Here is an 11,002-nt window from a genome sequence, read left to right as displayed (position 1 = left end):
ATAAGTACAGGCAAAATTTTTGACACATGAATGCAGACATGTTATGAACATTAAAAATATAAAGAGGTGAAAATATACTAAAGTAAGTTACAACTTACAAGTAGTACTATTTGAATGACACCCAAACCAATTGTCAATATCTTTAGGTCGGCAAGCACTTGCAGCCATCCTATGATAATTAAACTTTTCCCATCCCAATTTTTACTTCTCCAAGGAAAGAAATTAAAGATTGCACGTGGAGAAGAGTTGGTAACCAACAAAACCCATGTAAGTAAAAGAATTAAGATTTGGAGTAGAAATCACAATTTTTATCCAGGGCTTCAGCCTCAATCCAACTCTCATTCGTAAGATTAAGTAAGGAATAGGAGTGATCTCGACTAGACTTAAATTTCTCAAAACTTTTAGCCTGCTGACACTTTTTATCATATAGATAACTAGAAATCAATGTGAGACGTTTGCAAAGATCCTTCCATCGTTTAGACAGGACAAAAGTCTAAACAACCTTTTTTTTTTATTTCCATTATGTGGAGCAGGCAACTCACTAATACTGCCCCTGTCATTCTTATGTCATCTTTATTAAAGATATAATTATATTAATAAAGTTAAACATATAATTAATTTGTGTCAAATTAAGAATGCCTACATGCATAGAGACTAAATTAAGAATGTATGAGAATTAAAACCGATTTCTTTTTAGTTTATGAAGTTTATGAAGTTTTTCTTGTTTTCACTTTTAGTCCCTAATAAAAAAATTAACTAGTCTTGATATGCTAGAAAAAAGTGTGTAACACCAGTCAATTTTTTTATCAACGATTAAAAGTGAAAACTTGAAAAAGTTTTGAAATTAAAAAACATAGTTAATCCAATAAGAAATGAATTTCATTACATGCACGATATAACTTCTTTTTACCTTGTCAAGTGTAGGGTGGACTAAACGGTGGAAAGATGGCTCATAAAGTTTTGAATCAGGGTTGCAAATAAAAAAGATGATAACTGTTAATATATATTTGGTAGTTTGGGTCATAAGCCCACTTCTAAGTGTGGTAGTTTAACGATGGCAAACCAATAAAACTATTAAAAACCTGGCTAGCCATAAATATTCATCATATAGACTTTGAACTTTTGCATCAGCATCGAGATTTTCCGGGTCCATGAAAGTAACTACATCTTCAAGGCACCAATTCTCTAAGATCTCCAAAGGCTTGTGCACACTCGTCAAAATCAGAATTCTGATCTAGTAGGTTGCATTTAAGAAGAACATTTGCAGCCAGAGACAGTGTGTCTGCAAATAAATAAATACAAATTTAAATAAAATCCCCCTTAATTTTTAAAAGCTTGCTCAATTTGGTGAAAGTAACTTTAGATTATGGAACCTTCAACTCTGCAGTAACTCTTTCATAATGTTGAGGATTAATGGAAACGGGTTGGTCCACCTATTTCCAAATAGCACAGAAGTCAATTTGACAAGATCCAATATGCTAAATTAAAAAAAAAAAGACAAAATATGAACATGTTAAATCAAAATATGCTAAATAATAATAAAAATCAAATATGAACATGTTAAATCAACAAATTAATAACTAATGACGAGGGAAAATTATTCCCAGGTGACAATAGTATTTACCACGAACTTATGAACCTGAAGTTTAAAATCTGATCCTTGTGTCATAGAGAGTGGTGAATTTGTCCATTATTAAGCTCCTGTTACTATAGGAGATGCATGTCCCCCAACAGATAACTTTCAGCAAAATAAGAACATAGTTAACCAAGGTGGTCGAGTTATTGCTATCTATTCCTATTAAAAGAATAAAAAAAAAAATCGAAGTGGTTTAGTGTATAGTACAGCACTACAGCAGTTTTAAGAGGCACATAGAAACCATTTTTTGGTCTGTTGGGCTTCAATTTGAGTTAGTTTAACTTTTATTTGTTTTTCTAGTTGATCTATATACAACAAATCACAAAATATTGTCATATCGATCTAATTATTCTTTCAACAATTCAACCTCAACTTATTGATATATTTCTAATCCTAAACTTTTCTATATACTAAAACCGTTTGTAAATCTCTACAGAGAAGAGTAGCAGTACGAGGGACCTAATTTAAATATTTAAGCGTGTCAACAAAAACTTACACATATATTATCTTAATATATCTTAATCATGGTCTATTCCATTGAACAATAATATTTTTTTCAACATATAAAAAATTGTTTGGAAAAAGGAGCATCATACGGGTCTTATTTGAAGCCACATAGCTGCAGTATAGCACAATGATAAGGAGAAATTTTTATCATGTTCATATAATATTACAATGAAAACATAAGGAATGTGATGTGAGTTGGTTTTAAATATCGTTCTTTAATCGTAATTGTGGAAACGTAGTTAAGATATTTCAACTCATTGTAACCACATTATGATCATAATTACAATTGCATCAGTCATATTTCTTTTGTAATGTAAAGATTTTTTGACTCATCACAGTGCAACCGTAATTTAAAATCATGGATGTGATAATACAACTAAATATATACCACTAAATAAAAATTATTTGAACTTTCCAATGCATATGAAATGCATAAAATCTGTTCCATGTTAACAGTTCAATTAATATGAGATGAGCATATGTAAAAATAATTTGATTAAGAAATATTCTGTATTTCAATTTCTTTTTATTCCAATCTTTTTCTTTTTTTTTTCCAATACTGTAGTTCCTCTCCCAAACTTCATTAAGGACCTGTCTGTAAGCAAAGCTTGAAAAAGTGGACCCCAAGGCTTAAAAGAAAATATAAAAAATGTCTCCAAAATAAGAAGCTCAATGGGCCAGATCCAAGTTTAAAAGGGTGGCCCAATAAATGGTCCTAACACGTGTCCTTCTTCTTTAGACCAGATTTTTGGGTTGCCCAATTTCTTCAATTTTCTCCATACTTTTTTCAAATTCCGATAGGGGATAAATTCCCACTATCATTCTTATATATTTTTAAAAAATAAATTAAACTCATGATATAAAGATGCATCAATCATCAATCTAGATTTAATTGCTTTTATCAACAATGTATATTTAATTAAGGTGGGGATATTAATTAACATTCTTAATTGTTTGTTTAATTTTTTTATTAATTGCTTTTATTTTAAAAATTGCCCTCACTGTAAGGTGCATGTACACAAAAAAATGAAGCTTTAATCAAAATGTTAATAGCTACAACCATTTAGCTTTCAGCAAAAAGAAGAAGCTACAACCATTTAGTTAACCCGTTATTATTGAGGACCTTAATTTCAACCTCCTTCAGAATTATTCTTCCAGTTGGATGACACGACTCTCACACAAGATTCGTTAAATGGGAACAAAAATTCAATAATTGTACTTTCGTTCTCATTAATTAATTAGTTTTGCTTTCTAAACCTGGTAATGTTTACCTAACTGTTTTTTTTTCTAAAAAAGAAATTATTGCAAATCATTTCAAATAACTTTTAAGGTTGTAAAATAAAATTGAGCAAAATATAATTTTAATTCTTTATCTAAAATATATACAAGGGATAAAATTAAATTCGATTTTAGCAAATAAAATTTTTGCATGTCATTTCACATTTAGTTGTAGTTTATCATCCACTCATGCTATTTCCTAAATCATCGCAATTTATAATATAATTTGGTGACGCAAAAGAAACTAGAAATTCTTTTCACTCTTGTAAAAAAAAAGAAGAAGAAATTCTTCGCACTACTACTTACATATTCTATTTTGTGTGTCATCCAAATAAGATGCAATATCTCAATATATATCCCTATCAATTATTCATGCGTTTCACTTAGTTGTTTACTGTACAACTGTTTTATTAACAATCTTGCATTTAAACTTGCAATTATGCAGACGATATATATGTCCCCATTGATAACACCTCCAATATTAAACTAAACATTTTTTTATTTGTAAATATATATATATATATATATATATATATATATATATATATATATATATATATATATATATATTAATTTGAAATCCAACCAGAAAGAAATTAAAGACAAATTTCAACAAAATAATGTCTAATCACGTTTTGAATGTATGCAGGTGCTTCAAGGTGACATGCATACTGTTCTAAGTGGTTCCTAATTAAAGAGAAAAATATGGTGGAATATATGGCGCCCACTGAGATTCCTTTGTCATATAGTGGAAGTATATGTAACTCGATAATCGGCTTGAACTAGTAAGAAACAACTAGATTTATTAATTCTAAAGAATGTTTAGGGTTTGGAAAGAGGGACAAAGAGAGACCCAGATACCCATTATTTCTTAGCTCTCCGATTTTCTTTCTCTAACCAATGATGTGTGATTAACTTTAATTTGGAAATTTAAATGTAGGTGCACTGCAACCAATTTGTGATTCTCTGAAGTGCTCTTTGTTGAAAGTAGCCGTGAGAAAAGTACTTTTAAGAAATAAAATTAAACGGTAGGATGTGCATTATTCTAAATTTCCAATAGGACGTGGTGTTGATGATCCTAGAGAACTTAATTCATGGATTAATGCTACACATAACCTTTCAGGGCAATGTTAGAGTTGGCACGTACATACATATATGGGGCAGCAAATTGATAGAAAGAAATTGAATTATCGTAGATGATCATATAAGTTAATCACATTGTTTTAATTTTCCTTTTTGTGATCTCTAATAGATAGTGCCAATCACTGTGCTGAACGATCAAAAGTATATATATATCACATTTATGGTGCTCTTTATGTTGTTGGATTTTAGTCGAAGCTAATCACAAGCTAATTATTATAATATATGGTTTGCTCTTCATCAGTTGTTTGTCATATCGCACAATATAATTTTGATAGTGCAAGTCACATTCTCTACATACATATAATCAAAGTTCAATAATTGGCTCATGAAAAAAAATTGCGCTTTTTTGAGTGTCCCTGCAAATTACTCGAATCGTCATTTATCTGTAATTGGCCCTTTTTTAAAAGGAGCAACATATACAGGGGCTGCTGATAGAGAGAAAATCTGAAGCTCATAGTCATGTAATTAATGAATTTGCAGAGCAATGAAAGTTAAGAATCACTAGTGACATTTAAAAATTAGTTCGACTATATAATGCTATTATATATAGCCTTCATTGCGCTCCATGCATGGAGAAATATATATAACTTAGTTATATAAGCAAGAATAAAATCATGTTTGGACAAATTTACAAATACTTATAATAAAATAAAATAAAAAATTAAACTTTCTTTACACGTTAAAATCAACTTACATACCTTAATTTTTAGACAATTAGATTAGAGAATTTTTATAAAAACAAGATCAAATACTTATAATTTTTTATTTTTTTTCCCTTCACTTATACCTATTTACGAAGAAATTCATTCAAATAAGATCTAAATATTTTCAAATCAATTTCCTACGAACTCAGGGCAAGGTGCCATTATTAATGTACGTTCAAAATGAATTTGAATCCTAAACAATGAGAAGATATATAAAATGAAAAAAATGATAATTTATATATTTATTCTTGATTTAAAAGTAATTAAATTTACAAAATATCATTAACTTCTTTTTTATTTTACATATTTTCTTACTTTAAATCCGTTCGAATTTTTTTCTAAATTGAGTAATAGGAAACTTTTATTCCAAAAGTGATTATAAACGAATCACTTCTGATGTATTGAAGGTCAGAATCAATATTTTCTTTAATAATGAAAATTGTTACAGGATATAAAGTAGCTCTAGAACATCACATCCTCGATCCATTACACCCGTGTTTAACTTGCAAAACTGGAAAGGAGTTTTTCTCTCTTATAAGTGATATATCTTAATACAATAAACTCTCACAAATAAACTATTAATTAATCAACTTAAATTCCATATCAAGCTTTAATGGTCTGCTATTCAATTATTTTTCTTTTTTGTTGGAATAATACGTTCTTCTCTGAAGAATATGAATAAACATATTTCTCCATGTATCCCTGCAAGAAGTTATCGATGAATTTGTCCAGTAGTTATTATACTATGGTTGGAGACCTTTTTCTTCAAGCCATTTTTTTTAACATTTCCTGAACATGGAACTCATATTTTGATTTGGCCACTACAAAATGCACAGTGTATATCCATAAATGGATATAAGAAAGTGTTCACAAACAACGATTTTGATTTGTTTGACGAAGAGAGTATAGAGACACGCTCCTAGAGTTCAATAATATTACAATTAATGTAGCATAATTTTTCTTGTGCATGTTGGGAGCTGACCTCTTTGATTAAGATTGCCGTTGAATTAATGCAAAGCGATCTTTTACAAAAACATTATTAAACAAAACAAACCTATGGATAGGAGTTATCTAATAGCACATTAAGTACTTGTAAAGGCTATAGGGGTTCTAGCTATAGTCCCTTTTCATGGGGGATTATTATTGTTCTAAGTTCCTGTGCAACGGATCATGTGAATCATGCTAATATTATATATGTGCAAACTAAGCAAAACATATATGCCTATAGTTAGTGACAACTAAATAAATCCCAAATACCGCAAAGGGGGATACCTCTGACACACATGGCTACATCAAATGCCTTGATATTTTACCTGAGAAAATACAGGGTTTGTTTTGCCTTTTAAACCCTCAAGTAGATGCATAGCCTTTTTCATTAGTGTGGCATTTTAATATAATTAGTTTATTTATAGTAGTATAGTACCACTGCCTTTCAATTCAAGTCAATATTAATGGTTGAGAATAACAAAAATGGAATTCTTTGATTACAACCTTAAGTATTAAGTATTGTTTACATGCGTTTGTTATTAATATATCATCTCATTTAACCTAAAGCGAGATCCCTATCTAGCTAGCTAGCCGTTTTGGAGTTGACTGAAAGAGAATGCACTAATTATTTTATCCGACAACAAGCCGTAGTCCTATTTTGTGAAAGTTTATTATGGTCTTATAATATAAGATCAAGTTGATATATAGTTTTAACCTTTTGGTTTCTGTTTATTTTGCTTATGTTATACATTAAAAAAAACAAAGGAGAATAAGAATTATATTATCGCTGTAATAAACTTGCAATCACTTTTTAGAAATGTGCATGGCTATAATATAGCTAGGGTCAGAGCCTAATTGGATCCAATATAGGGTCATAGCTTAATTGGAATGGCAATTATGCATCTCTCTCTGGTAAAGGAAGTTTATTAAATTAGTTTAGTGTGCATCTCATGCGTTATAAATAACATTTTATTCTTTAGAAAAAGATAGAGTTCTTAATATATAAGATTCGTTTCTAACGTTGCATGAAACTGGGTAGTAATTAAAATTTAGCGACCATGGTTTGTTTTTTCAATCTATTATAGTCTGGAATGTATATTAACTCTTCTTGGTATTGCATAGATAGAACCATGCTGCATATCAGCTTTCTTTAAAAACTTAATTTGTACGTGGAGAAGATCGATGCTTAAATCGACTAGAATGAAACTACAAAAATAATTAATGAGGTTTAATTTTTGGGATTTGCATTACATATAGAGAAGATGCTGGCATCATGCTATCGCAAAGAGGTCGATTCTTTTATACAGGAGGAGGAAAGGACTAGGCTTGATCTAAGGATGCACATTGCTCTACGTACCTAGCTAGAATCATTTGTCAGACTCAAACGTGATGATGTCCACCAACAATGGCCTAAAATCTTTCTCATTATAATCTGTTGCATAAGTAGTAATTACTTATATGACAATTCATATATACTACTAAGGTCTCTAACACACTCATAAGTTGACCATGTAACATATATGTGAAACATCCAATCAAAGCTTCTTTCAATGGAAAATAGGGGCAGCCAACAAACCTCATTGCCTCAAAGCTGGAGTGCATTCAATGGAAAATAGGGGCAGCCAACAAACCTCATTGCCTCAAAGCTGGAGTGCAGAGAAAAACATGTATCTTTGAGGGGCCAGCCGGATAGATACTAATGCCAATGTGGGGTGTGTTTTGTTTCATATTTGGAATCAATTCTCTTCAAAAATTTTGTGTACGTAATTGTTACCAGAAAACATATATATATATATATATATATATAAATATATCTTATGTTCAGCTTAAGCAAAAGGAGTTAAAGACAAAATTTAAGTGTTGATCATTCTCCTATGAAATATAATTTTTAAAAACTTCTTTAAAATTAGAGATTAAATTGACTCTTAATAGTAAATTTTATTTCTAGCATATATAATATATATACATACGTGAAATTAATGTTTGTTGGATCATTATATTTTTATAGATTTTTTTATGAGCAAAAACTTATTGATGAAAATATAATCAGTATTCATTTATACAATAACTCATGCAAATGCTTTTCCCAAAACATTATTTTATAATTTTTTTGAAAATTTATTTTATATATATGCATGTATGTATACCAACTTCAAATAAAGCTTCAGGTTTATATACGAGAGTCATTTGACTGGATATACAGCTCCTGTAGTTATCATTTCTTTGTTGAAAAAGGAACAGATCTTATATATAAACGATCTAACCTGAGGAAATCATCAAAAAGCTTTTGTGTGCACGCCTGAAAAGGGTGTTCATGGAACGAAAGAACCTTTGGAAGAACTAAGATACCTTAGTTATTATGTTTGATTTTTCTGTTTAAATATAAAATACAGATCGAATATTATATGATGATAAACTAAAGATTCTCCAAAAGATTAGGGGGCACATATGGATGGGATCCTTTGGCAACTTAGTGTCATCATGAAGTATGGACGAATAGTGGAGTTTGATTCACATTTTACATCCAATAGGAACCCGTAAATGACTAGGTAAGTTTACTTTGATGCAAGAATTTTTCAGTAGGAAAGGTATATACCCTTTTGCAATTACTTTGAGAGACATTCAAATATAGAAAATTTAAAGGAGAATGATCTGACGGGTTTATCTACCATGTCTGCTCTTATCAACAAAGATATTTTCTCCTTTCACAATACTTGTTAACGTTTATGGTAATTTGACAACAAAATCACTATCCTCGTGTTTTATGAGTCAAAATTATACCTAGTTAACATTTTCAATTTCTTACAGAACTAAATTAAGGAATCAAAGTATCATATTGTCACAATATTTATTAGGCATGCATTTACGGATCCATATGGCAAAGTAATATATCAATATATATTTGTTGTAGGGTATTTAATTAATAACAAATATAAACTAGTTATTTAATTTAAGCACAATTAATGGAGTCAATTTTTAAGTATAATATGTTTATCAATATAATTACGTATATTTAAAATAAATTATTCTAATAAAACTGAATTTGAGATAAAATTAATTTTATTAAACTCATTTTAAAGTTTTTTTTCATTTAAATTTGTCATATTTTCTATTTCTTTGTCTGGCTCTTTCAATTAAATAAAAAATAATACGGGGTAACATATAATTACGGGTATCATTCATTCATTCATTTAATAATCAACCAAAACGCCAAATTTTTAATTTTAATAAAACTCAAAATATATTAGATGACCTATTTAAAATATAATTTAACCAAATTAATAAGTTTAAGTTATAATTAGTTATAAAAATATTGATATTATTTAAGTACTTTGGTTTTTAAACATTTTCAAACCAGAATTGAGAGCTGTAATTGTTCCCTGAAAGAAGTTCGATGTACAGTGGACACTAGATGCTATTGTTGGGAATTAAACCTATTTCACGACTTAACCTAATTAATTAAAAAAAATGCTAAGATCTAAATCTCCCCCTTAAATGATTTTTTTTTTTTTTTACAAATGAATGAGTAGAAATAAAAAGTACTACATTGGTTGCTAAATGAAGAAGATATTGTAGACCTTAGATTTTTGAGACTCAAGAAAAAAAGCACAAGTTAGAAGATAAATGAATATAAATATATAATATCATAAGCTCAAATTTAAAATAACTCACTAGATTTAGTCTAGTGATAGAAAATTTAGGTAATTTACATGATGTCCTAAATTTAAATCTTATCGCTTTCATTGTACATAAAAAAAAGAAGACTCAAACTTAAAATAAAGTTCAAGTTGGAGATTAAAAGTAAATGACAACTAAGCTAGGCCAGTTGGAGTTGAGAGCTAATGTTTTAAAATAGAAAAAGTTGAAATAAAGAGTATGCAAGAAATATAATTAAGGAGATATAAAGTTCTAGCGCAAAAGTTCAAATTGACTTTGGTATTTAGACAAAGAAGCAGCTTTCAAGCACAATCTAACAAAATACCAAGTCACTCACCCAGAATTCAAGACTTGGACAGGCTACTGCATAATTTCAACAACTTCATTACGGACAAGGTGAAGGAATTCTGCATAGTAAGTAATCAACTAATCAAGAGAGCAAGATGAATTACACGATCTAAAATTGTGTTGACATGGTAATTTCCAAAAGGATTATTTTACTGCTGCTTTTAAAAGCATACACCTACTGCATCCGAAGTAGAAATAATATTTTATAGTAAAGCAATTTTTAATGAAGTTATCAGACCAGCTCATGGTAATTAAATATAAAATAATAATACTAATTAACTAGTGAGTCTGAAGTGATATGTGGCTACTTCTTTTGCTTTTGTTTTACCTCAATGTTTATATATATGCTTAAGCTATATTTGCTAATATGTCCATCATGATTCATGACTAATAGCCGTGAGATCCTTTAATTAAATCAAGCAGTCCATAACTGTTTATGGACCCAACTACTACAAAACATCCCAAAAAATCATACTTGGAATTGACTGGCCTTCTACGTGTCATGTCCACTTTTTATGTATTTAGTTGAAAGTACTATTCTACAACCATCAATAGGATCTCTGAGTGCTGATACTTGTCTTTATAGCTAGCATATTTGCTCTCCCCCTAGTGAGTTTTTTTTTTAAAGAAAATAAAATATTCTTGGGTATAAAGATGTCCTACATAACCAAACCCCTTTAACACACTCATGAGCACTACTGACCATTTCATATATATATATATGTACATATATTTAACCCAC

The 11,002-nt window shown here is 29.4% G+C and overlaps 1 long non-coding RNA gene across 1 annotated transcript; it reads right to left on the bottom strand.

The window, feature by feature from the left end:
* Nucleotides 1-1,062: 1,062 nt before the first annotated feature.
* On the bottom strand, nt 1,063-1,756 carry LOC106799335 (uncharacterized). Its single transcript, XR_001389019.2, has 3 exons — nt 1,625-1,756; nt 1,374-1,433; nt 1,063-1,282 (listed from the first exon to the last, which is right to left on the bottom strand). It is a non-coding gene; the product is annotated as an uncharacterized lncRNA (long non-coding RNA).
* Nucleotides 1,757-11,002: the final 9,246 nt, after the last annotated feature.

Source organism: Glycine max, chromosome 7 (genome assembly GCF_000004515.6).
Source record: "Glycine max cultivar Williams 82 chromosome 7, Glycine_max_v4.0, whole genome shotgun sequence".
Classification (NCBI taxonomy): domain Eukaryota; kingdom Viridiplantae; phylum Streptophyta; class Magnoliopsida; order Fabales; family Fabaceae; genus Glycine; species Glycine max.
This window is presented reverse-complemented; position numbering and strand designations above follow the sequence as displayed.